Genomic DNA, 25,159 nt, shown 5'->3' with positions numbered 1-25,159 from the left:
AAAAATCTTTTCCTTCCTTTTTACTATTATCTTAATTTAAAAAAAACCACTACCACCACCATGCTCAATAGTTCCGGTCTTAATTTTTTCGGCTTGACCGTGAAGTTGGGCCCCTGGCATAGGACTAGACTGATGTTGAGTGGAAGGGGGACACCCTCCTTGACATGGATCTGTTGTCCAGTCGTTTGGGGTCTTCTTGCGAAGTAGGCCACGAAGGGCTGGGAGCGTCTGCTGCCAAAGGAATTCAGTGGTATGGTGAATACACCTTGATAACTGCTGCCACTGGATCTTTGAATGATCTGGTCCCGCATAGAAATGTACCAGAACCTTCAGCCGTTCCCTGTACGCTCGCACTTGCTGCAGCCATTCCGACCGGAGAAGCTTGCAGAGTCTTCTTCCATGGCTGGCTGAGGGTTGAACTCCGCCAAATAGGGCGGAAAGGTTGGGTGCAACGATTCTCTTCCGAATGCAAAAGCCGAGCGAGCGAGGTCTGCATGTAGCCGCAGCGACTGCTGGTACCACTTGGAAAGGATCAAGAGCACACGCAAAAGAGAAATGAAGTTCCACAATACAGTATGCTGGGCGAGTTGGATTTAACCTCCATATCTACAGCGCTAAAGACGGGAAGGAAGGAACACACACTTCACACAACAGAGCGCTCTGTTGTGTGATGTGTGTGTTCCTCCTGTCGCGTCTTTAGCGCTGTAGATATGGAAGTTAAAAACCAAGTTGCCCAGCATACTGTGTTTTGGAACTTCATTTTCATGCATTTTTGCACAATGCTTTCCGTGTTTGCATTGCACTGTTTTCTTTTCTTTCCGTCCTCACGTTAGATGGTATCAAGCCAGTCCTACTGAGGCTCTTTTCGGGGCTGATAGTATCTGTAGATCAATAAACGCAGAAGCTAGATTCTCCTCCTCTGCATTCATGTCAAACGTTGTGATTCAGCCGCCCATTACATCGCCGCCTTTTATACGCAATGCTGCGCATGCGACGCGTGGTTCGAGTGATAGGGCGGCGTGCGGCGAGGCGGCGGCGAAGCGCGCTGCGCACCTCTCTGGTCTCTCTTATTACTATGTTATCGGCACGTCCGCACAACTGTTCATCCGCGTGACGTCACGCGCGGCTCCGACGCTGGAGCGGACACGCAGACGCCGCACCTGCTGCTCCTCTCCGGTTGCCATGGTAACGGCGCATGCGCACAAATTTCCTCTCCCGGCCACCGCGAAATGCTTGGCTGGCAGCCCCAGTGTAGCTCTCGCTGCAAAAACTACCTGTAACATTAAACGAGATCTTAGATATCTTTTTTAGTGCATGTCAGTACTGTGGGTGGTGTTAAAATGTGTGAAGGCATGAACAAGGCCAAAGGAGACGCCATGCGAGGGATGTGAGCTCAAGGTTTCTTTTTTGTGACGTCACGCTTAATTCTTTTCAGCAGGCCGAGGTGATAATTCGCGCAGCGCAGTTAAGAATGCCTGCGAAGACAGCAGCGAGGTATGCTTGCTATGTGTTACAGAAAGATGACGCGTATTCAACCTTTGGTCTGAGTGGCTTAGATCACGCCATAGTCCCAAGTTGGGCGAGTGTTCACAACAGAGCGTTTCGATATGTACCACCAATTACAGCGATGATTTCACGTGAAAATTTTTTTTATATGATGGCGCGTGGATAACCAGTACAGAGCTGAGATAGTATTGTAGTGTGAGTTGCAATGTGAAGGCGGCAAAATTTCCTAGCCTTGCATTTCGCAAAGTTTAATGGCGTGAGGCAAGGTTAACGTCACGTGTGACAGCGTTTAGGCGTTTTTGGAGTGCGTTCATGAATTCTTGCTCAATTAAGGTGTCGTGTACGAAGACGCTGTCAGCGAACAACCTCAATTTAAACAGTGTTAGAAGTCAGGTCATTTATGTGTATTACTAAAAATAAAGGAAACAGCCAAGCGTCCTGTGGAACACGTGATTTTAGCCTCAAAAAGGAAGAATTATGATTACAAATTATTAATTATTACACCCCTTCTCAAGGAGTGCGCTACTTACGTTTAAAAAATTTGTATAGCTACAAGGCCGGACAACTTCAAGAATATGTGGTAAAGGAAGACACGACAAAGTCCTTCGAGAAGCCGCAAATGTGAACCAGTCACGGGGTAGCGGTCACGTATTGTAATAAAACGAGTAAATGTGGTTAACTGGGTTGCGCATAAAAGTAGCTTCCTACGGCCGTGCTGTTGAGGATGGAAGTTGACTGACAGGATGTTCTTAGGGCTCTCCTGATTTTCCTGAGTGCTATTTTGCAGTCGTCAGGCACGTTAGCAGTGCTGAGAAATTGGGAAAATATTAGTGACATCATTTGATATTCCAATGATTCAGTATTTTTCTGTCTCTTATTATTGATTTTGTCGTAGGCAAGTGACGTTGACAGAGTAAGTGAGCGAATAAAGTTTGGTAAGCCGACGTCTGCATTATTGTTTTAATCCTTTCATTGGTTGTGAACAAAAGTGCGTATGCGACTCATGAAGGTGAGCTTTACGAGTGCGGAAACTGAAGGGAAATACTCATTTAGAGCGGTGGCAGCAGTCTCAGGACTGACCAGCTCACCACTGCGACGTGCTGATTCTGTATCTAGCCTTTTCGTTAGCCTCCAAGCTTAGGCTCCTCTGGTGAGTGTTGAAAATTACGTCTTTTGCGTGCTTATGCGGGATAATTGGTGGTCTGCTTAGCCTGACTTGGCGGTAGATGTCAAAATTACACATCAGCATCACCCACCAAGACTATTTTCCTCGAGCAGCAGGACACGCTGATTTTGGCTTGCTCAGGCAGCAGCACAAAACAGTTGTCATAGAAAGAAGGCAGCTGTCACTGAAGACAAAGAAATTATGACGCAACTGCGATTACTTTGGTCGTTTCTTAATTACGGTATGAAAATTTTTGCGCAATCGCTTACAATATAATTTCAAAGAAAATAGACCAAAAGACAGCATTACTAGTGAGATAATTTTTTGGGGGGGGAAAGGAAATGGCGCAGTATCTGTCTCATATATCGTTGGACACCTGAACCGCGCCGTAAGGGAAGGGATAAGAGAGGGAGTGAAAGAAGAAAGGTAGAATTAGGTGCCGTAGTGGAGGGCTCCGGAATAATTTCGACCACCTGGGGATCTTTAACGTGCACTGACATCGCACAGCACACGGGCGCCTTAGCGTTTTTTCCCCATAAAAACGCAGCCGCCGCGGTCGGCGAATTAATGAGCTCATCATGTCCAGTGCTCTACCAACGGGCTGCTTGCGAGATGTGGAGGGCATAGGTTCGGATCGCACCGGTGGCATAGTGCTTTTTCCTCTACTCTGTGTGAAATTATTCTCTGCCTAGACGCCTAAACAACTAATTTGTTCGCTGTAATCAACACAAACAGGAAAGAAAAATAGTGCTTTCGCCTAAATATTTATTTGTGTCAGGCACTGTTTACTTGTTTCGTCTGCATCCTGGCCTGCCCCTCATCTCCTTACGCTCGTCCGTTAAAAAATTGGTCGGGTAGTTTTTCGGACATTCCTTAGTACACTCTGACTCTTCAGTTGTTTTGATAAGGATGATGGATTTTTATGGTGCAAGAAAATCTGTGGCCAAAGAGCGCCATTGCACAGGGTACTTCCGTTTGCTCAAGATGGGGTCAAAGACCCATTTCCAAAGCATTTCACTCTGAATACGCCGAGCACCAGGCCAGGAGAAGGTTGCACTAATTGTTTTAATGCCGTAACATATAAAAACAGAGAGAAAAAAAGTCCAAGATCAAAATGAGATCTTTGCTAATAAAAGCCATGGTAGGCATGGTAGGCAATCAGATTGTGCTGCCAACGCCGCTGTCAGCATGACCGATTATTTTATTTGACAGCACTTATACAATATAAATTGGAATGTATCGTTCTGCGAGAAGGGTTTAATATCCTATACTATACGTTCATAGAGAAAATCGCAGCTATCTCTACCATTGCGCTTTTTCTAAAATAACTTTACCTTTTTTAAGGAAAGCGCAAAGCCTTGTATTACTGCTGATTCACAAAAATGTGTAAAAGCACAAAACCAGTTGTTTGGAAGATTTATAAAATCGAAAAATCTGTCAATCGTAAAACTATCCAAAAACTTAAGAATAAATCAGGCTTCAAAAAAAAAATATGAGGGCACTTAATTCTGCTCACGTGTGCAAATGCGAAAACATGTGTTACCATGGCAGCCGCATTGGTTCGCCGCCACCGCGTTTACAATCATTATATCACTTTATTTCCTTAATTATTCGTCTTATTTATCACAGTTACTCCTCTTTTCTCCTTAATCACATATTTTCGTTTTTCAAATTCGGCGCCATTGCTGTTTCCCGTCTAGACTACTGTGCCGTCCGACGACTTTTGCTTCTAATTGATTAACAAATTACTCTGTGTCCTTGAAAATTTTTAGTTCAAATAATTATCATTTATCAAACACATTTATATCCATTTCAAACTTTATTTCCACTCTGACTATTTTTCCACTTTTCTTCCATGCACGGTTGTTTTCCCATCCTCTCACTTTATCGACGTCCACGCTATTTCGACGATTTTCCGGTTCTCTGTTTTAATTAATTAACTATTCATCCCATCGACAACAAATCTTGTCGCATATCACCCTCACAAAACACCCTATCGATCATTATCGTTCGTTTGATCGTAACAGTTCTGAGAACGACACAACGGCTGTCAGCACGGTTTGCGGACACGCACTCGCCGACACAGCCAAGTAATGTTTCTCATTAATAAAATTGATTGCCGATGTTGCTCGACCTATGCAGATATATCGAAATATGCGGAGTAAGAGCAGTGACATCCTTTTGAGTACTGCGCATGGAGCCAGAGCATTCATCCTAAAGAGCTTTCACGTTCCGTTAAAGGGTCATCTATAGCGAACAAGTTTTTTGCGCGGATTTACGTAAACATTACGCGGAAAAATGGGAGATGATTCTCTTTCAGGCTAAAGATGCTTTCTACTACGCTGGTTGCGCTAGATTACTTCTTTCAACCAACATTGGAGGCAGAAGATGTCTCTATATTTACATCAAAATGTAAAGTATCTGCCCCGTCTACTGTAACCATTATTGCTGGCTTTGAATGAGTGGGGTGTAACCCGACCGCGGCGGCTGCGTTTTTATGGAGGAAAAACGCTAAGGCGCCCGTGTGCTGTGCGATGTCAGCGCACGTTAAAGATCCCCAGGTGGTCGAAATTATTCCGGAGCCCTCCACTACGGCACCTATTCTTCCTTTCTTCTTTCACTCCCTCCTTTATCCCTTCCCTTACGGCGCGGTTCAGGTGTCCAAAGATATATGAGACAGATACTGCGCCATTTCCTTTCCCCAAAAAACCAATTATTATTATTATGAGTGGGGTGTTTTTTACTGTATAGCACTTCCAGCCGCCATCACGGATTTCGCCGATGGGAGTCCGAAGCCAGGGCCGGGCGGTATAAAACCTCTGTCGGCTTTGAGAAAAATTGCTGGTGGTCTAGCTCTGGTTAACCCTGGTCCAAAGCAAAAAGCGGCATCTCCCTGGCTGCGTTTTTGATCGAGCGACTGGCGGTTTCCATAGACGTGGCTCGGGTGTCCACTGAGAGAGAGAGAGAGAGAGAGAAAAACTTTATTGTTGGAGAGGAAGTCGGGGCACGCCTCTGGCTCTCCGCACGACCCCACTGCACTCAAGTGTTTATGTTCCTAAGGTCCATAACACTGGCAGCCCGGCCGGTGGCGATTGTCTGCACGGCTGGGTCCTCCGAGCGCAGCAGGGTTTCCCAGTCTTCCCAGGTCTTGAGAGCCGTCCACACAGAGCTACCGCTGCTTGGGAGTCCGTGGGTGACGTCGCTGCGAACACAATGGCAGAACGAACGTGTTCGGGGAAAGGGCGCAAAAGCTCTGTGTTATTGACGGGGGCCTTAGCGTTTTTCCTCCATAAAAACGCAGCCGCCGCGGCCGGGTTCTGATCCGGAGTTCCCGGGTTCGAACCCGACCGCGGCGGCTGCGTTTTTATGGAGGAAAAACGCTAAGGCCCCCGTGTGCTGTGCGATGTCAGTGCACGTTAAAGATCCCCAGGTGGTCGAAATTATTCCAGAGCCCTCCACTACGGCACCTCTTCCTTTCTTCTTCCACTCCCTCCTTTATCCCTTCCCTTACGGCGCGGTTCAGGTGTCCAACGATATATGAGACATATACTGCGCCATTTCCTTTCCCCAAAAACCAATTATTATCTTGAGGTCCCCTAGGCCGCGCGGGGGAGGGTCCGCCGGGCAGAGGGAGAGGATGTGGAGGGAACAGGCGAATGGTTATGCGAGACAGGCATAATTTCCTTTCCTTAAAACCATTTTCATTACATTTACTTTCCCTTACGGGCGCGTTTCAGGTGTCGGTATCCACGACAGGCGTCACATCGATCGCACCTAGCGTTCCCGCTGAAGGCACCAAGATGCACCGGCGTTTTATGTGGTGGTGGTAGTGGTGGTTTTATTAAAAATAATAGTAAAAAGCAAGGAAAAGATTTTTGCTAGCCCCGGCATCTGCCATCGATACTGAAGCACCTGAGCTAGCCAGCAGAAATAAAGGATAGCTGGCAGAATGGAGAAATGAAATGAAAGAGGTGAGGGGACAGGAAGAGAGAATAGGGGGAGAAGTAATATGTGCAAACTATTTACACAAGAAGAAATGTGTCCATGTTGTGCGCGTGATTAGTTCATTTTAGAGGAATTAAATCACACACGCGCACAGCACTGTGTTGGTTACAACTGGTGTGGGGCGTCCAGTTATTAATCGTTCAAGGTAGAACTCGCGGAGCGTTCGGTCACTGCGTGTAACTACCTGACGGAGAACAGACGGGACGTCAAGCCCGTGTGTTCGAGGAATGCACAGAGGCTCACCAGAGTTCGCTCACGAGTGCGCGCACTGCCCTGCGGCCACAATAGCGTCTTGATGGAGTCTGGTATAGTATGCCCTCCGCCCTATAGGCCGTGAGCATATCGCGACGAGCATCAGGGAACGCGGCACAGTGAAGGAGCAGGTGTTCTAGTGTTTCCACTGCACCGCATCCGTCGCACACATCACTCGTCACGATTCCGTGACGCACCCGTCGTTCCCCGGGCCACACGCAGCCAATGCGCGCGCGGAGGATCATTGCACGTTGTGACCGTGTAAGTGCGCGACATCCAGTGACACTGTCTATGAGCTCACCTCCTGCGATGCGTGGGTCGGAGTGCTGCTTTCGGGGATGGTCGCGGATGGCCGCACACACGTCCTCCAGCGCAAGGGGCAGATCGCTGGCAAGTAGTTGGTGTGCAGCGGTCGCGAGGTCGTCAGCTTCTTCGTTGCCTGCGATGCCGCAGTGACCGGGCACACACTGTGCACGCACGGCACAACCTCTCAGCGCGAGGCGCTCGATGCGCGAGCGAATTTCCCGCACTAGTGGGGTACCGCGGCCGTTAGATTGCAGGCGGCTGAGAGCGGCGCGGGAGTCGCACAGCACAGCACTCCTGGGCGGCGGAGGGCCGAGGGTGAGCAGCAGGTCCAGCCCGAGCCGGATTCCCATCAGCTCCGCCGATGTGGAGGAGCCCAGGAAGGCTGCGTGTTGCTGGCTGTGCAGTCGCAGGGCGGGGATGGTGGCCGCCGCAGCAAGGGAGCAGCTGTCGCGGGCCACTGAGCGGTCGGTGTACACGAGGAGATGGTCCTAGACCTCCTCGTGTATGACGGCTCTGGCCAGCTGCTGCACAGCACAATGGGGTGTGCTCCGTTTTCCCGCAATGCCGACGATCTCTTGCTGTACCTCCGAGGCAGCAGGCCAGGGCGCGCAGGAGCCGGTGGGGGGTTGGCCTTGTGTAAATTGCTCATACTCGAGCAGCGCCGCACCCATTCGTGAGCGCGGGTGCGAGCGCATACGCTGCAGCAGCGAGCCGCCGCCCGGTGCGCGGTGAAGCCGGTCGATGTGATTCAATGCCCTGCGCGCTGCTTGGAGCTCAAGTGGCCATGCTGCTGCCTCGGCCAACGTTGCGGCGCACTGCGAGTTTTTGGGCAGGCCTAGGCACACGCGCAGGGACTTGCGGTGCTGAAGCTCGAGTTTCTTCCAGCACGGCTTGCGCACCGTGACGAGCGGCAGCGCATAGAGCACCGCCCCCAAAGCTGTGGCACTGTATAGCCGCAGCGCGGCTTGCTGGGAGATGCCCTGGCCTCGAGCGGTGAGCATGTGCACGGCGGCGGTGATCCTATTCATCTGCAGACAGGCCTTGGTCGCCGCGGGGCGGAAGGAAAGGCGCCAGTCGATGTCCAGGCCAAGGTACCGCACCGATTTACGACAAGGAATCGGAGTCCCGTCCAGTGACAGTGGCGCAAGGTGCGCGCGCGAGCGCGAAACGCAGGCCATGGCCACCGATTTGTCCTCGCTCAGCGACAGACCAAGGCCGCGCAAGCTGGCATCGATTGCGGTCAGGGCTCCCTGAAGGCACCCCCGCACGCGGAACGCCTCGCCCTGTGGTCCCTGGCACCACAGAGCTATGTCGTCTGCATATATGGACATGTACACATGGTGTCGGCCGCTCGTGGGGAGGGAGGCCGGCACCACCGACATGGCCACATTAAACAGAAATGGTGATAGGACAGAGCCCTGCGGCACGCTCATGTCCAACGGGCGAGGCTTGGAGAGCTTACCCCCTACTCGTACGCGCATGGTGCGCCCGCTCAGGAAGCCATGAACGTATCGCAAAAGGCGCCCGCTCACACCAGCCCCCTCAAGCACCGCGAGAATTTGTGCGCGGTGAACGTTGTCAAAAGCTCCCGAGACGTCTAGTAGTAGCAGCAGCGCAACCTGGCCTGCCGCCCTGGCATGCTCCAGCGCTGTAACAACGTCCGATATAGAATCAGCCGTGCACCGCATCCCACGGAATCCCGTCTGCCGCTCGTCAAACAAATCAGCCTCCGCAGCCCGCTCGTTCAGACGCTGCAACGCCATATGCTCCATGAGATAACCTGCCGCCGATGTTAATGCCACTAGCCGGTATCCGCTCAGCTCCGTAGGTGGGCGCCCTGCCTTTCGGATGGGACAAACGACCGCGGTTCGCCAATCCTCCGGTAGCTCCCCGCGTTCCCACACCAGGTTGATCTGCCGCAGGAGGATCTGTCGTTGCTGCGCATCCAGGTTTCGCAGCATCTGGTATGTCACCCCGTCCGGTCCGCGGGCGCCGAGCGGCGGTGGCAGCGCTGCAGCGCATTCACTGTAAAAAAATTCCGTACCTATAACGTAGACTACGTACGTTTTAAATACTGAACCACTTCTGCTTTCAATAAAACGTAGGGAATGACCGTTTATTCAGTCCAGTATTGAAGGAAACGTCCGTGTTCCTCTGTAGTCGTTGCAGGGAAAAATACTAAACATTCAATTTAAGGGATCAAAACTTAACACGACAGGACGGTTGACCCCATCGACTATGTGGTGCACCAAATGCACTAATAACTTGCTTAAAGGCAGCAAAAACAGAAGATGCTTATGATGTGACGCCACTTTTACACGATGAACTGCTGGCCCGCGGACTATAGGCATCACATGACATCCGATTTTTTATTTGTCTGGTTTACTCTTAGCCAACAATGTCCGCAAACTAGCATGGCGAACGACCGTGAGCATGTCTAATGTGATTAACACAATGAAGAGCCGAGGAAGGGTGATAACGCATTACATTGCTTCAAGGTTGAGTGATTGGTACAAATTGTGAGCAACGTTAAATAACAAAGGCCTGAATTTGCTATAATGTTAAAAGCTGACTTGATGAAAATATTTTTCGCTACATTGCTAGCCACATGATAGACTAACATTTAATAAAAATGTTACTGCAACATTTGCTTCCTGTGAGAAATGCTGCGTAATGAGGTCAACTGTTAGAAAACATTTAGACACAGACAATGGTTGGACAACTTCTCCAAAGTGAAACTGAACACCAGCTGAAAGTACATTGCAAACATGATGAAAGTGCACAATTTGAAAGCCGAATTTCCATCTGCCATTTGGTAAGGAAATAAACAACTGAGTAAACCAAAAGCATGGGCAAACAAATCTGTGAATGCAGTGCAATGTAGCAGTTACATCTTTGCTACACAACCATTAATCAAAAACACCAACTCCTTCATGGATAACAAAAGCACTGACACAACAACATATTGCTCAATGCAATGTTTAATTTAGTAGGTACCTATTGCCGCCCATTCATGCCTGCTCTTCCTGCAGATAAATGAAACGCCACCAAAAAGCAGCGAGCAGCCATAATTGCTGCAGTGACAAGGAGGATGTGCACCATCGATGCTGTTCCCCCATCCTGAGTAGGAAATAATAGCAGTTTTTTCTGGAAATACTCTGAAAGCACGAATTTTCTATCCATCGTTTACTTAGCTTGCACTGACACGACCCATTGTGTACTCGGTACCTTTGACAAACAAGGGGCCAGCTGATAGGCACACAAGACTGTAGAACCTTGCTAACTTGCAAAAAATCAATGCACAGAAAGAAAAAACTGACAAAAAATGAGGAATTCCTTATTTGCACTTTTTATACAATACTAAGAATGTGGCTAACATATGGCATGAACATTGTTTTTTTCTGTTCACTTAGAAACTTTCCAGCCTGTGCTAGCATATTACTGTGATGTAAATAATGAAGCATGCCAGCACTGTACAATATGCTGTAACACTTATGAAATACTCCCCTTCAAGGCTACCGCATGCCTTTTACATACGGTAAAGTTTAAATCTGCCAAACTAGCTAGTCTGCAAGATGAGACGCCAAGCCTCTGACATCTGGCGATGTGTACCTCCCATGTAATTAGAGTGATTGGAGATGCTCCTTTTTGATGGCATTTCAGTTGCTGGGTGTGGAAGGACCAGATATGAAGGGCAACAACTAGACACCAACTTTTTAAGCAACATCACAATAAGCAATGTGCCTTAGCTTTCCTTCTGTCCAAAAAAGAGTTTCATTTTCTATGTTCTGTGTACACACAACTGCTTGCATGTGGACATTTTGGCTTGCTGGGAGATGCTTTCCTCTGTTAAACTACAGTTTTAACTCTGGCCTCAGTCTTCTGCGCCTTCTTAATTTTTTGCTAGCGTTCACCTTAAGTCGCGTACAAACTCACGCAGATCTCCACTTTTCTACGTTTCCAGCTGTCACATCTCTGCCTTCGTCATGTCCACCACTGCATCCAATGCCTTCAAGTCTGCTGTGTATAATCATTTTAATTAATCTGCCTACACATGTATTTATGTTAGTTGCTCTCCTTTCTTCGATATCAATTGGCCCTGAGAGTAAATAAGTGAAATGGTAGTCTAATCTAGGTCTGAGCAATCACGCATTATGTTGAGTTTATTTTACCACGTTGGCCAGTAGAGAGTGGAAGGAAAAAAAGCTGATAAGTGGAGCTCGACATGCCTCTCGACCCCAACACTGGAAAGCAGCAGACACCAAGGCATACGTAATCACTAACGACAACAGAACATGACAAGTGTGAAGTAATTCAGTAACGCTCGTCGCATTTACCACAGTGCATACTCGCTGCTCAGTAATTTATTACCTCATTAGACATTCTTCAAAGAGAGTGTACAATTATGTGTTTTGTTTGAACATGGCACCACAGTACAATGACAATCATTAACCTTGTGCCAGCACAACATAAAATAAACTTCTGCCCAGTAAATGCATTGCTTACAGTGCCACCACGGCACCTGTTTAGAAAATAAGCTCAAAATATTAGTGACATTAAATTTGAGCAGACGGTAATTCCCCTACCCCCTCCCTAAAAAAATGAAAAAGGGTGCTCTTCCGACGGTACGTTTGTACGCTGTAATATTTGCGAGTCCAACTACGTGTGAAATTCAGATATAGATAATTAACGCCAAAGCATTCGGTTGAATGCGAGGCGCCAGGGCGCGGGCTAACAGTAATCGTCTTCAGGTATCCACTGGTGCCACGCCCTGAGGGCCACTGCTCGGCGAATACCATTCATGGCCACGTTCACATCCAACAAGCTTGTCACAAACATCACACAGGTGATGATGCAGCAGCAGTTCATCATTGCTGTTGGCCAGTGCTGAATTTTTTGGCGTGGTAAACGGAATCATCCACCGAAACGCGCGTCGACTGTTACTCGCCAGATTCTTGCAGTCCCACGAGGGAGAGCAGCTTTTCCGTTGGCTTCAAGTCTCCTCTTTCGTGCAGGGCCACTGGCATTGTAACGCACATTCTGCATGATCGTTTTACTACGCACCGATGCCGCACGGGACAGCGAGTTGTTGTATGTACACTCCAATGCAGCGTTCCGGCCACACACATACACACACACATACTAAAGACACGCAACGCGCAGGACGCACGCAGCGAACACGGAAGAACAAAAACCCATTCCATAGCGCCTGTTCATTCAACTCCACACTGCGCTAACTGCGCACATGTTTCCGACCAAGGTAGATGTATAAATCCGCCTTGTTTCCGACTGCGGGCTCGGCTTGCGCTTCGACTTCGCCATGGCTAGCCATGGCCAAGCTGCGCTGCCGCTGGTGGTAATAACGTTCATGCAACGAAAAGAAAAAAACAATATATCAAATGATTCAGGTTGTCAGCTAAAAAAGCTACCGTAAAATTAAATACATCTTATATGTTTTTCCCGTTGTGCGCCTTTGCGACATCAGCGACGTGAGCATGAACGCGAATACGCGAATGGCGCTATGAATTTCCCGTGTTTCTCCGTAAATTGCAAATGGCGCGGCTGCGCCGCTAACTTTTAGACATGCTTGCAGAGGTAGACGGTGCGAACAGTTGGAAGTTCAGTCGACTGGAATTGCTCAAGGAAAGTCAGCGGCACTGCATTTTTATTGTTTCTGTGCATTGCGAGTGACTTTGGCGGCAGCCACTCGGCAACGTCTCCGGTTTGGCGAACTTGTGAGAAGGTGAGCCTTTTGTTCTCAAATTTTGAAAGCGGTTTTTTGTTTGTATTGTAACCCTGCGTCTCGTCGCATGTTATGTTCACGATAACATCAGTACAACGTGCATGCGCTTTCTGTCTCTATTTAGAGTAATATTGGTCGATCAGCGTAAACTTTTGGATTCAATTAAGCACGAACTGTCCATGTTGGTACTGCTTGTCGAATGTGTTTTGAGATGATTCTGAGCGGGAGATGGGGTTCTGATAATTTGTGTACTACCAGATATAGTCTAGACATTTGAAACCATTTATCACACTGAAACAAAGTTGGAAAACTGTTTTGTGTTCATGCATCTGCTGTCCTTAAACTTGACTTTTCGGCAATCATTCGCATGGCTCCTTTGGATCTGGAAAATTGACTACTGTTACCAGGGGTGCCTGGTAGCAGAGCTCCTGGGGACGCCCAGTGGGTCATTTGTTTGTCCAAGTGCCCAGTACCAAAGGTACCATTCCTGACATTTTTTCCCAGTCCGTTAACCTCATATTCCTTGCAAAAATTACAGTATGTAATCAGGTAGTAAAAAAATTGGTAACTTCTGCATATTTCAGAACAGTTCAGAGAAATGCACATGCAGCATCAGTATTCACTCGGTAGAATTTCTGAGACCTGGATTCATTTCTTCTAGGACTGTGGCAAGCAGTAGGTCAACTGTACATAAATTTATTTTCCTCTGGTGCAAAGTAAAGAGTGCAAACGTCATAAGACAAGTCTCTAGTCTGCTTCATTCTCACTGCATTTGGCCAAAGGATAATATGAAATGCTGTATGTTTTATGCCCTAGTTTCCTTTACATTGAGCAGTAGATATTGACAGTGAATAGCAAGGCAACTCCACTCGCTGACGGTTTTGCCTTCGGCAGCAAAGCAGGGAATACCTTACCCCATGTGTTATCTCGACAGACTTAAAACTGCGATGGACAGCTGCGTCCACAGCTGCTATCACCTCCCAAGTGCATGCGCTCGTAAGACACATAATAACTCTGGATTGCCACTAACATAGGCTTGCTCATTGCAGTTGCCGATAAACACCTCATAAGTGGTACTATTATGCACTCTTTTCTTTGGCACTATGTATGAGCTTCTGTTTTCGCGCTTTCTAGAAATAATGCATGCAGTTTTGAACTGCGAAAAGAGAATTTACGTTTAACTAGATTGTCATGTCAGTATGTTACAGCCAAATTCTACATTGATGTCAGTGCTGGTGGTTTCTTTTCATTATTTTAGGAGAATGTTATAATTTTACCTATAGCAAATAATAGCCCTCACTAATTAGCTGATTTTGTCATGTCCAGTATTCTGATATGCTAAGCCACCAAAGCATGATTCAGAATGTTGTCAGAACTAAAGGCACTGAGTCTTTCGTGTCAGTAAAAAATGTGCTTTATACCCCTGTCACATGGCATTCCTCGAAGGCCTTTCCAGCAAAGGCACCATTTTTCACCAAAGGAGCGAAAGCTTAAAGGAGCAGCGATGCAGCTACACGGTGCAGCCCAAAGGTGAAAGTCGTTCAGGCTTAGCACCCGCTGCTATACTCGAGGTGGCTGAAGTGAGTGTTCTAAAATTAAAGTGGTGTATTCTGTTCATTCGTTGAGCTTTGACAATTTTTTATTCTGATTGCTTCCTTAAAAGTACTGCAACAGCTGCTCTCATCAGCAGGAGCAGGTTTTGTACGTGTATTGCCTTGGCCTCAATGGGCGCTCGGTGTTGCCGCAACACTTTCACTGTCTTGAAATTTGAACATAAAACATAAACACCCGTACAAAAACCAAAGCCAGACACACCTTTCGTATTTGAAAAAAATGTTTTCAAACATTATTAGCTTATGTATTTTTTTTATTGCTTTTACTTTTTGACTTTGGATGGTACTGCGATCACAGCTTCTCGAATGCCGCGTCTTCGGGCTCCGAAGGTCTCGGTTGAGCGCCTTCGCCTCCAAGGCCCTTAGCGACAAAGGCGCAACATTTGTACCGGGTAGCTGCACTCCTTACGCCTTTGGATATGATTCTCAAAGGCCTTTGCGGTGCCCGTGTGACAGGGGTATTAGTGTGGTATGGCTGCTTGAACACCTGTCCCTGGTATCTCACAAACTGAATAAGGAAGGGAAAAGCCTCAGGGTGCTTGCCGACGTTTCGACAAGAGGACTTGTCTTTGTCTGGCAAAGTGTTCATCATTGGTGGGGTTTAAATAAGGTTTTCACTTCGAGGCGAAAGGCCTGTTGTGTGGGACGAGGGTGCGATATGGGAAGGGCGTTACGATGGGGAGCATGAACCTTGACCAGGCATGATAGCTGCTAAAGAAGATTAACCGGTTGACCTGCAAAACTGTGAAAACAAAAAAGCCCAATTCAGTAGAAACGAATCTCGGGGTATGGAGTGTGGATAGTGGGCTTGAATGGCTTTATGTCCAGCCGCAACAGGTGGCTTGGTATGGCTGGCTGCCTTTCCCTGAAAAACTAGGATAAAGGAATTAAGCAGCATGGCAGAATAAAATACCAGGGGGGGTGGGGGGGGCAAAATAATTTGAAGTAAAAAGAGAAAATGAGGGCAGGTTCGGAGAAAAGGCAAAAAGAAGGGGGAGGGGGAGGAGTATGGCAGCCAAGGTTCCGAGAAGTGATCTCAGGAGGTGCAGGGCGTAAGGTTAAAGTATAACGATAAATTAAAGAAAGCAGGAAAGGAGGGGGAAAATGTGGGTTGGGAAACCTCTGACCATGTGCAAGGCCTTTTAAAATAATTATGCCAATTCCGGAATGTACAGAGCTGGCCACATTTAGTGCAAACATGTGAGCGCATGGCCGCACTCTTTAGAGGTCCACTGTGTGCGGCGCAGCCACTCATCGCTGCAAAATGGCGCAAGAGGAGATGCACCTGGATGTGGTGCTTCGTGTCATGTTACACTTCGATGTGTGGCAATGTCAGACACAGTGGCCCAAAGAGCACAGCCATGTGCTCGCGTGTTCGCACTAAGAGTGGACAACCCTGTACTTGATTCTAAGTTTCCTCTGTATATGTTGACCCCAGACGAAAACAAGTTGTCTTGTCGAAACGGCAAGCACCCTGAGATTTTTCCTTCCCTTGTTCACTTTTTGAGTGTCAAGAAACCATCTGCCTACTCTCTCTGTACCATGCACTCCACATCTTGTACGGTTATCTTTGTATGTATACACCAGTGATAAATCATGAAGGAAATCAAGGGATTTGTATTTGTATTGCTTAACACTTACTTTAAAGCTATATCATGAGGGTATAGTTGAAAATGTGCTACGGGGGCTTGGTTGTGCGTCGTGACTGGTTTCTCTTTATCAGGGCTACTTGACAGCCACCATGAAACGCAGGCTTTTGAAAAGTCGTCCCTCAAATAAAAGAGCGTTTCCACTCTTACAATGGAAATGTTATTTGCTAAAAACTTCAATCATTGCAGTTCAGGGATTGATATTTTTCAAATAACTAACCTGAAGTTCAAAACCTGCAGAAGGAACTATGTAACTTCTTTCCTGCCTTAAAAACCCAGTACTTATTTGCCAGTTTCAGCAAGCAGAGGTCTGTTTCATGGCACATACTTTCCACTACCTTGCATGAAAATTGTGCAGTACAGGCCCACCATAAAACTAGGGGCATAGTATACTGCTTGTATGCAACTACTTTGGCATTAGAGCATGCATAGCATGGTCATAAAGTTATTCTTTTCATTTGCAACTGGTTCATAAAAGGCCTATTCTGGCAAAAGGCATTTAGCAAAATTATCTTCCTCTGAATGCTTCTAAGGATAACTTTAGTTCATTCAGGAAAATATATATTGACAATATCTCTTAAAGGCATGATTGTCCATATTAGCTCTTGTTACCTCACAGTATTTAGTTTTGTGCCTCCAGCATCACTGACTTGCATCATATGTTAAATAGAGTAGTAAAAAGCTCGCTGTTAGTTTAAACCACAACTCATGATGGGGCTGTGCACTTTTTGTTGTGTTACATAAAATACACTTAAGTATGAAACAATTTCTTTCAGCTGCACCTCACATGATTCAAATTCCACCAGAAGAAAGGCTGCAACACAACATTGCTCACTATCTGTTCATTTCCCAGCACATGCCATAACAGCACATAGCAGGTAAGATGTGAACAAAAACAGTGCATGTATATGTTCCACACATGCATTTTGTGTACTACCAACACTATGATATGATTAACTATGTCATGTAAGAGAGAGCACACAAATCATTTTTTGTATATATTGCAGCATGGTTATTTCAAGTTTAAACTGGCCATTGAAACGACCCATTGTATCACCGCTGGTTACCCGATGGCACTGGGGATCGAACTCCACACCTACCGCTTGCGAGGCAGATGCTCGGACCACTAGGCCACTCCTGCGGTCCCCCCACTGATGTTGCTTACACCAGGCGCTGTTAAAGCCCCGGTATGTATGTTAAATGCATTTTAGAAAACCATTCACTTCCAAAGTACCATTTCATCTTTATAGCAAAACCACAGTTCGCCTAGCTAGACAAACCTGCTGCATACAAGCCAGCAGAAGGGTTGCACATACATGCTTCGTTAGGAAAACATAAAAATCAAGCAGAGCCTGCCCTTCATGGTGCATTATACCCTGATTTTGAGCAATGATCAAGATAGGCAGATGGTCATTTCATTGAACACTTGCATGATACATTCGTAGAATCGAAAAGACAAGTACTATTGCAAAATCTTCAAACAGTGTTTATTCTCAGAGAAAACATATCATGAAAAAAGTGTTGGATTAGTTATGGTGCACCTTGTATGGGGAAAGGGGCTCCCACTTTGTGAAAGGCTTAATTTTGGAATAACGACAGCGTTTAAACTAGTTGGGATACCATGTTTAGATAGTGGATGTGCTCAAAAAGACACTGGAAGTAAGCGCACTGTGTGGAAATTCTTTCTGTATCCTTGTCTTTTCGAGCGCTTTCACGATCTAAACTTAATTTTGCAAGAGAGCAAGGAAAACAAATATTTAAATTTTGATAATTGAGGATAAAAGATCATGTTTCATTGTGTTGCTTAAAGTGTACATTGTATCACTATTGCTGTATTGCAGCACTTCTGTCATGGCCTTGCATTGCAGCCTCTTGACTTTTGTTTATATAATAGGCAGTCCTTTTTTTCATTCGATTGCAACACTTTAGGAGTTACTACAGAGTTGCGTGGTAGCGAACTCTCAGATTAACGGTTTGCATTATTACGCCCGCATAACTTGCTAAGTGTTTCACTGCAGTCTTGTTACTAGAACAGCCTCTTGAAAGTATTCAGCCTGGTGGTCATTGAGGGTTACTGTTCACATATCAAAATGCCGGATCAGCTGTATACTCTTTACAGCTACCAGAACTATGGTACATTTCATGACATGCTGGCTGAAGAGTGCTGGAGCACCAGACTGGGGATTTGGATGAAACAATTTTCAAATGTGTACTCGGTATCACGCTGTTTTGTTCCAGTTGTGGAGAGGTTTTCTTTTCAAATTTGTTCTGTCAAACATTTAAATTTTGGGCAATATGTTGTTGCCTTTATCTTGTGTTCTCTTTGTTGTTGAGGTTTAGTATTTTTGGCACAAGCACTCCACTCTATTACTTTTCAGTATAATTTAAAATTTGTAGGGCACGTCATGAAGAATAATACTTCTACTTGAATAATCTGCATGTGTTTATGTTCTCATTGTTGATATAAAAACTTAGTTGAGACAGCTTGTATTTTAGCTCTGGCTAGAATTTTTAGGAGAGCCTCAGTAACATAATCACATGACCAACACAAACTTGGTATTATTGTTTGTGCAATGAAAAACAGTTTTAAAATAGTTATTAACAGCTGTCAGTGTAGGACTGGCCTAAAATGTTTTGTGCTCTATGTAGCTCTTCACTGAGGCAGGATTAATTCATCTGCACCTGCAGCCTGATACCGCCAAGATACCAATTCTTGGGTGAACTTATGATTTTTTTTCACTGAGCAAACTTGCATCATCTTGAAGCATGGAACTTGAGCTGATTCTTAACAGCTCTAGTGTAGCGAATTTCATTATCCTCATTGCTTAGTTTACATTCACCTCAGGACAATGGCCTTTTCCAGTTTAATTATCTGTGTCTTGCACCAGCTACATGCCACACTATCAGAAATCACCTAATCTTATCTAGTGAGCTTATAATCAGCTATCTCCTGCTATATTTTCCTTAGGGTGAAATTCATTTTGTTGGGATACAATGCACAGGCTGTTTCCTGGCGTGGTGCTCAGCTTATCTGGAATGAAATGCTTGGGAAATGGGTCTCTGATTTCACCTTGAGTAGACGAAATTAACTTGTGCTAAGGCACTCTTTGGCCACAGATGCCCTTGTGCCATTAAAATCCATCAAATTCATTATGTTGCCCTAAGATACCATTGGTGATTCATTCTCTGCATTGTATGTCCTGGCCAGATCCATTTTCTTCTATTAATTTCTGCCAGAATATTAACAACTTCCTTGTTCATCCCTGTTATGGTTTCACTCGGTCAGTTGTTCTATTAATAATTATAATCACTTTATTGAAAACATATTTTGGGCTAAATGGCATCAAGTTTGCCACTCTGCATAATGATATATATGTTTGGTCTTGTATGTCTTTACTTGTGTGGTAATGTTTATTTTGTGCTCACTGTCTAAACAACCTTATTTGCCTATGATATCCTAAGCCCTTCTATACCTATTTTCCTTCCCCCTGGCTCTTTTTCTTTTCAGTCATTCCTCCTCTTTCCTTTACACCGGCCATTGGTCACAAGGCTGCTGTGGGAACGACAGTCAGCACTGGGCCCTTTTTTGTTCATGGAACCTGCACTGCTACTATTAGCACATAGTACGTTATCAGTATTTTTGTGATACTGCATTTATTGTTATTTATGAAGTAGTTGGCTAAGGCAATGGTAGCAGTGTTGGATATTGTTATATATTAAGCATATATCTCACTTGCAATATACCAGTGTGTTCACTATTACACTACCCTCTATTTCTTTCAGTTCAGTTATTTGGCTATAGATATATTGTGCTGCTTTCCTAGTTTAGTCCACTCAAACTAAAACTTTGCTCTTTGTGTCACAGGTAGAATCTACAATGATTGCTGCTCTGTGTCTTGTAAGCAGGAGGCAGTGTTCAATGGAGCCATGATGAACTTTCCTTGGAATTGAAAAGCCTTTGCCGTATTATGCGCTGAACCATGAGTGTGAAGAGGAAAATGTCATGTCTTGATTTCTGCAGAGGTGAGCCATTGCGGTGAATCCACCAGCGCGAAAGACAGGGATGAGAAAGGAGACAAGACAGGTGCTGACTCGCGACTATAGTTTATTGGCGTGAACAGGGAATATATAAAGAGCCAAGCAATACCATAAACCATGTAGTTACAGATAAGCATACAGGACAACATGAGTCAAAAATCGCCCTCAACATTTCCCTGATCGAGGTAGTCCAACTCATTGTGTGTTAACACGATAGAGAAAACACACATTCTTCACGGAGTCATAAGATGTGTCTAGCCTTGATAATCTCCCATTTAATCTCTCTGAATTTACTGCCAAAATGCGTGTTGCCAAAAGGAAAGGGTAGCAGACTTCACATCCCGTGCAGTGTACAGCAGAGTTACCCCAACCACCTAGCCAAGCCCCTACCCTCTTGTGTTCCTGTAGTCTTACATTCATACACCTTCCAGTTGCACCTACGTAAACCAGACTACAAGATAATAATATTTGATACCACATCCATTTTACAAGGTACATATACATTTCACTCTACACGTGTACTTTTCTCGAGCCACATTCACAGAATTATTCTTAAAATTTTACATGCTTTAGACAACGTATTAGGGGCCGAGAAAGCCACTTTTACATCATACCTTCTGGCCACATTTTTCAAATTTTGCGACAATTTATGTACATACGGTAACACAACTGGTCTTTTGGCATCTCGCTGGCTGGCCCCAGCCAGATTGTGCCGGTCGCCGCAAAACTGTCTCAGCTTCTTTAACAATTTATCATATGCTCTTGCAGTAACAAGGTTTGGAAATCCTGCGTTCGTTAACCTTAAAATCTGCTCTTGGAAACTAGTCGTCATGATGTGAAAGCATAATTTCATCAATTCTGAGCCCGCGCTAGAAAGTGCAATGCTATCTTTCACTAGCTTGGAATGGTCGATATGTAGCCAGGTAGCAGCTTAACACTCGCCAGCACACATGAAGTGTGCTGAACATCAAGGTAAGGTCCAGAAACCACAGCTCTTTTTCTTGGGACATTTGCTCCAAGGTAAACCTGAGATAAAGGCCTTGCTCCTTAAACAACTTGAGAAGATGTACAGGTCCCGAACTATCACAACCTTTATAAAAGACCAGAAAATCATCGACATAGCAAAAGATTTTTCCCCCAGCCCATGCACATTCTAGACAATTATTCTATCCACCCTACTCAAGAAAATATTTCTTAGCACAAGGTCAACCTTTGAACCACTACATATTCGAGACTTTAGAACACATACCGCACTGCACTACTCTACAAACATGCTCTTCCAATAAATGCTATTCAATAACATGCTCTTCAGATAAATTTCAGAAAAGGATTCATGCAAAATTATCTCTGGTTATTTGCAAAAGCATCTGTCTACTTTGCATCTTGAAGATCCATTTCTTGTACTCAATTCGCAGTGTGGTTGAGTATCTTAAGAATGACAATCCAGCGGATTGTCTTGTGATTAGTGTCGATGTAGAACTATTTTATTCTATCCCGTATGAAGATCTTGTGAAAAGCTTATGAATGTGTATATCGGAGCACAACGATGAGCTCGTGTTTAGGAATGGGTGTGTAACATGTCTTTTTTGGCACTTGCCTCCTTTTATTTGAAGTGAAGAGCATGTTTGTGGAGTATGGCAGTGCGGCATATGTTCAAAAGTCTGCTAAGTGTATCGATTCGAAGGTTGCCCCTGTGCTAAGCAATATTCTCTTAAGCAGGGTGGAAGGAATGATTGCCAAGAAATTGCATGGGCTGGGGGAAATCTTTCGCTACGTCTATGATTTTCTGGTCTTTTACAAAGGTTGTGATAGTGTGGGACCTGTACATATTGTGAACTTGTTCAAGGAGCAAGGCCTTTGTCTTAAGTTTACCTTGGAGAAAATGTCCCAACAAAATGAGCTGCGGTTTCTGAACCTTACCTTGATGTTATGCACACGCCATGTGTGCTAGCGATATTCACCCAGGAGTGTTAAGCAGCTACTTGACTGTTGGTCGAACGATTCTAAGCTAGTGAAAGATAGCATTGCGTCGTCAAGTCTAGGCTCGGTATTGGTGAAGCCATGCTTTTACAGCGTGACAACTGGTTTCCAAGAGAAGATTTTAAGGCTAATGAAAGCATGATTTCCCAACCATGCCATTGCAGAAGCGTGCGATAAATTGTTAAAGCTGAGCATATAAGATTGGGCAAGTTGGTCTGACATGCTAAAGATAAGAATGGCGCAGCATCAAGTAACGAGGACAACAGGAGAGCACACCCACGCACAAGTGCCATCCTTGGAGCGGATGCAGAATCTAAGAGCGTGTACTTGACATTCAGCGTTGGCAGCCAAGGATCGGGCTCGTTCAATCTTTAGCGTTCAAATCCGTGTTTCCTCGTTTCCTTGACTGTCAACGCTGAATGTCAAGCACGCGCTCTTGGATTTTGTATCTGCTCCAGGATTGGCACTTGTGTGTGGGTGTGCTCTCCTGTTGTCCTCGTTACTTGATGCTGCGCCATTCTTCCCTTTAGCATGTTAAAAGCTGAAACCCCTTCGCAGGGACTGGCATGATCAGGCTGGGGCCAGCCAGTGAGATGCCAAAAGACTGACTGTGTTGTTGCAGATTGTTGCAAAATTTGAAAACTGGGGCCAGAAGGTATGACGTAAAAATGGTGTGTTCGGCCCCTAATAAGTTGTCTACAATCTGTAAAATTGTTAATAATTTTGTGAATTTCGTTAGGGAAAAGCACATGTGTCGAGTGAAACATGGCAACATATATGTGCCTTGCAACCATTGCATGCATTGCATACCATTATCATGTGGTTGGGTTTATGTTGGTGAAACTGGAATGTGTATCAATGTAAGACTACAGGAGCATGAGAGGTATTTGGATATTGGTAGGGGTTGTAACTTATCTGCATATTACAAGGGATGTGAAGGCTGCTAGCCATTCCTTTCGGCAACACGCATTTTGGCACTACGTTCACAGCAGATTAACCAGAAAATTATCGAGGCTAGACACATCTTATGACTCGGTGACGAATGTGTGAGTGTGCTGCCCATAGCGTTAACATGCAGCGGGTTGGACTGTCTAGATGAGAGGAATGTTAAGGGCAATCTTTTACTTATGTTGTGATGTGGCTTATGTGTAAGTGTGTAGTTTGTGGCGTGTGGCTTTTCTGTATATACTCTGTTCACTTCAATAAACTTTAGTTGCGAGTCAGTGCCTGTTTTGTTTCTTTTCTCGTCCCTGTCTTGTGCTGATAGATTCAAGTACTTGTAGAGTAGATTCACTGAATTGTGTACTTGCAGAGGCTTGTGAAAAAATGAGAGGAATTTTCTTTCCTTTATGCGGAATGGCAGGTTGAAATTTTTTACTTAAATGTTTGCAGCATTAAATTCTATTCGGAAAGGTAAAACCCACTTTATTGTACATTTTGTGTGCAATGGTGCCGGTGGCTGCATGCAACTGAAAACATTCGTCCAGGTTATCTAGCTAGCGTCCTTCTTCCTTGTGCCACATTTTCTGAAATATATTGTCAGATTTATTTCAATCAGAATTTCTAAGAACATATTGGTGATCACATAATTTGGTGATCACATATGACATAATTCAAAGCGTGATCATTGGTATTTTTTAGTCTGGGGCAGTACAATGAGAAGTACATAGTATATAGTAAAATTAAATATGACCAGTCTAACATAAACAAAACTACTTTTTTTTAAAGGAAAAATTTGCTACCGAAGTGCTGGAGTGACATGGCATTATGAAGACGTGGACAGTGTGCTGTATTCATGATGGCACGAGAACTTGCGTACAGTGCTTCAGGTAACTGGTGAGTACCTTAGTGCTGTGCTTCTGCTAATGTAGCCAAATTATGTTTTTAATCTAAGAGCGTATCTGAAAGCTTAAGCAAAAATTGAGTAGTATTTAGATATTCTTGCACCAGATACCACTGTGAGAATTAGTTATTAATGATGTGTCTCACATGTACCCTTGTCTGCTGAATATAGTAAGCATGGCTTTCGAGCCGAGTGCCTCCAACGTATGAAAAAAAAATGGCCACTGGGCTGCTCCACAACGCGTGGAGCAGCCCAGTGTAGCACATTCAGGCTTCGTGGAGTGGAGAATGAAGGCAGTAAATAATTTAAGAGTAGAAAACACAGCACAAACCACAGGACCAGGAAACTGACAGGACACACCGACCCTGATGACACTCTTTGCATGAAGGGTGTTATAAAGTTGCCTGTCATGTAGAGCAAGATGGAGGTCGCACAGGACGGGTGTTAAATATGAGTTGATGCAGACACCTGCCATTACGTAGTACTCACTGTAGAACTCGAGCAAGAAGCAAAGGTAACAGCTGAGCATGGCCACTCTTGTGCTTTCCTCCGCAAGCAATCTAGAATTGCACTTAGAAATCTTTTATGCTTTCTCTTGACATATACATCATTGCTGCATGTGGCGAGGAAAAGTACATACCCTTGATGTCAAGTGACAGTGAACTCACAGGGCTGGTAACAGCTCACTGAGGTGTTGTGGTATATCTACAGGGCACCTCATGAGAACAAAGAGCCCTTGAAGGAATTCTCTCAAAGTTTGTTGCCACATGGACCTCTTCGTAATTAATGACTCTAAAAGGCAAGCCTTCCTTTAGTGTCACAAAAAAGGCCTAGGACATGGGTCTTTTTGCTTCTCCATTAGTGCCAAAATGTTTGCTAGCGAGATCTTTCGCAGATATATAATTATTTCACAAAATGTCAAGAAGGAGACTGAAGCTGCACCAAGCAGTACCAGTAAAAAACTTATCACAGCTGTTCAAAAAGCAGAAAGACTCATGCCTTCATCCTTATTTTGCATCAGACACATGAGGACACTTCGTCTTTCTGGGTCATCATTTT

The 25,159-nt window shown here is 45.2% G+C and overlaps 2 long non-coding RNA genes across 2 annotated transcripts; both read left to right on the top strand.

Annotated features, from left to right (window-relative positions):
• Positions 1-12,838: 12,838 nt before the first annotated feature.
• LOC144118651 (uncharacterized) lies at positions 12,839-17,262 on the top strand. The gene is made up of 3 exons (XR_013312091.1): positions 12,839-12,977; positions 13,385-13,455; positions 17,016-17,262. It is a non-coding gene; the product is annotated as an uncharacterized LOC144118651 (long non-coding RNA).
• Positions 17,263-17,268: 6 nt separating this feature from the next.
• LOC144118650 (uncharacterized) lies at positions 17,269-20,166 on the top strand. Its single transcript, XR_013312090.1, has 3 exons — positions 17,269-17,426; positions 19,748-19,862; positions 20,105-20,166. It is a non-coding gene; the product is annotated as an uncharacterized LOC144118650 (long non-coding RNA).
• The last annotated feature ends 4,993 nt before the right edge of the window (positions 20,167-25,159 follow it).

The sequence above is a fragment of the Amblyomma americanum genome, chromosome 2, assembly GCF_052857255.1.
Source record: "Amblyomma americanum isolate KBUSLIRL-KWMA chromosome 2, ASM5285725v1, whole genome shotgun sequence".
In the NCBI taxonomy this organism is placed as follows: Eukaryota; Metazoa; Arthropoda; class Arachnida; order Ixodida; family Ixodidae; genus Amblyomma; species Amblyomma americanum.
The sequence above is the reverse complement of the archived record's forward strand: the minus strand, read 5'-3'. Positions and strand labels throughout refer to the sequence as shown.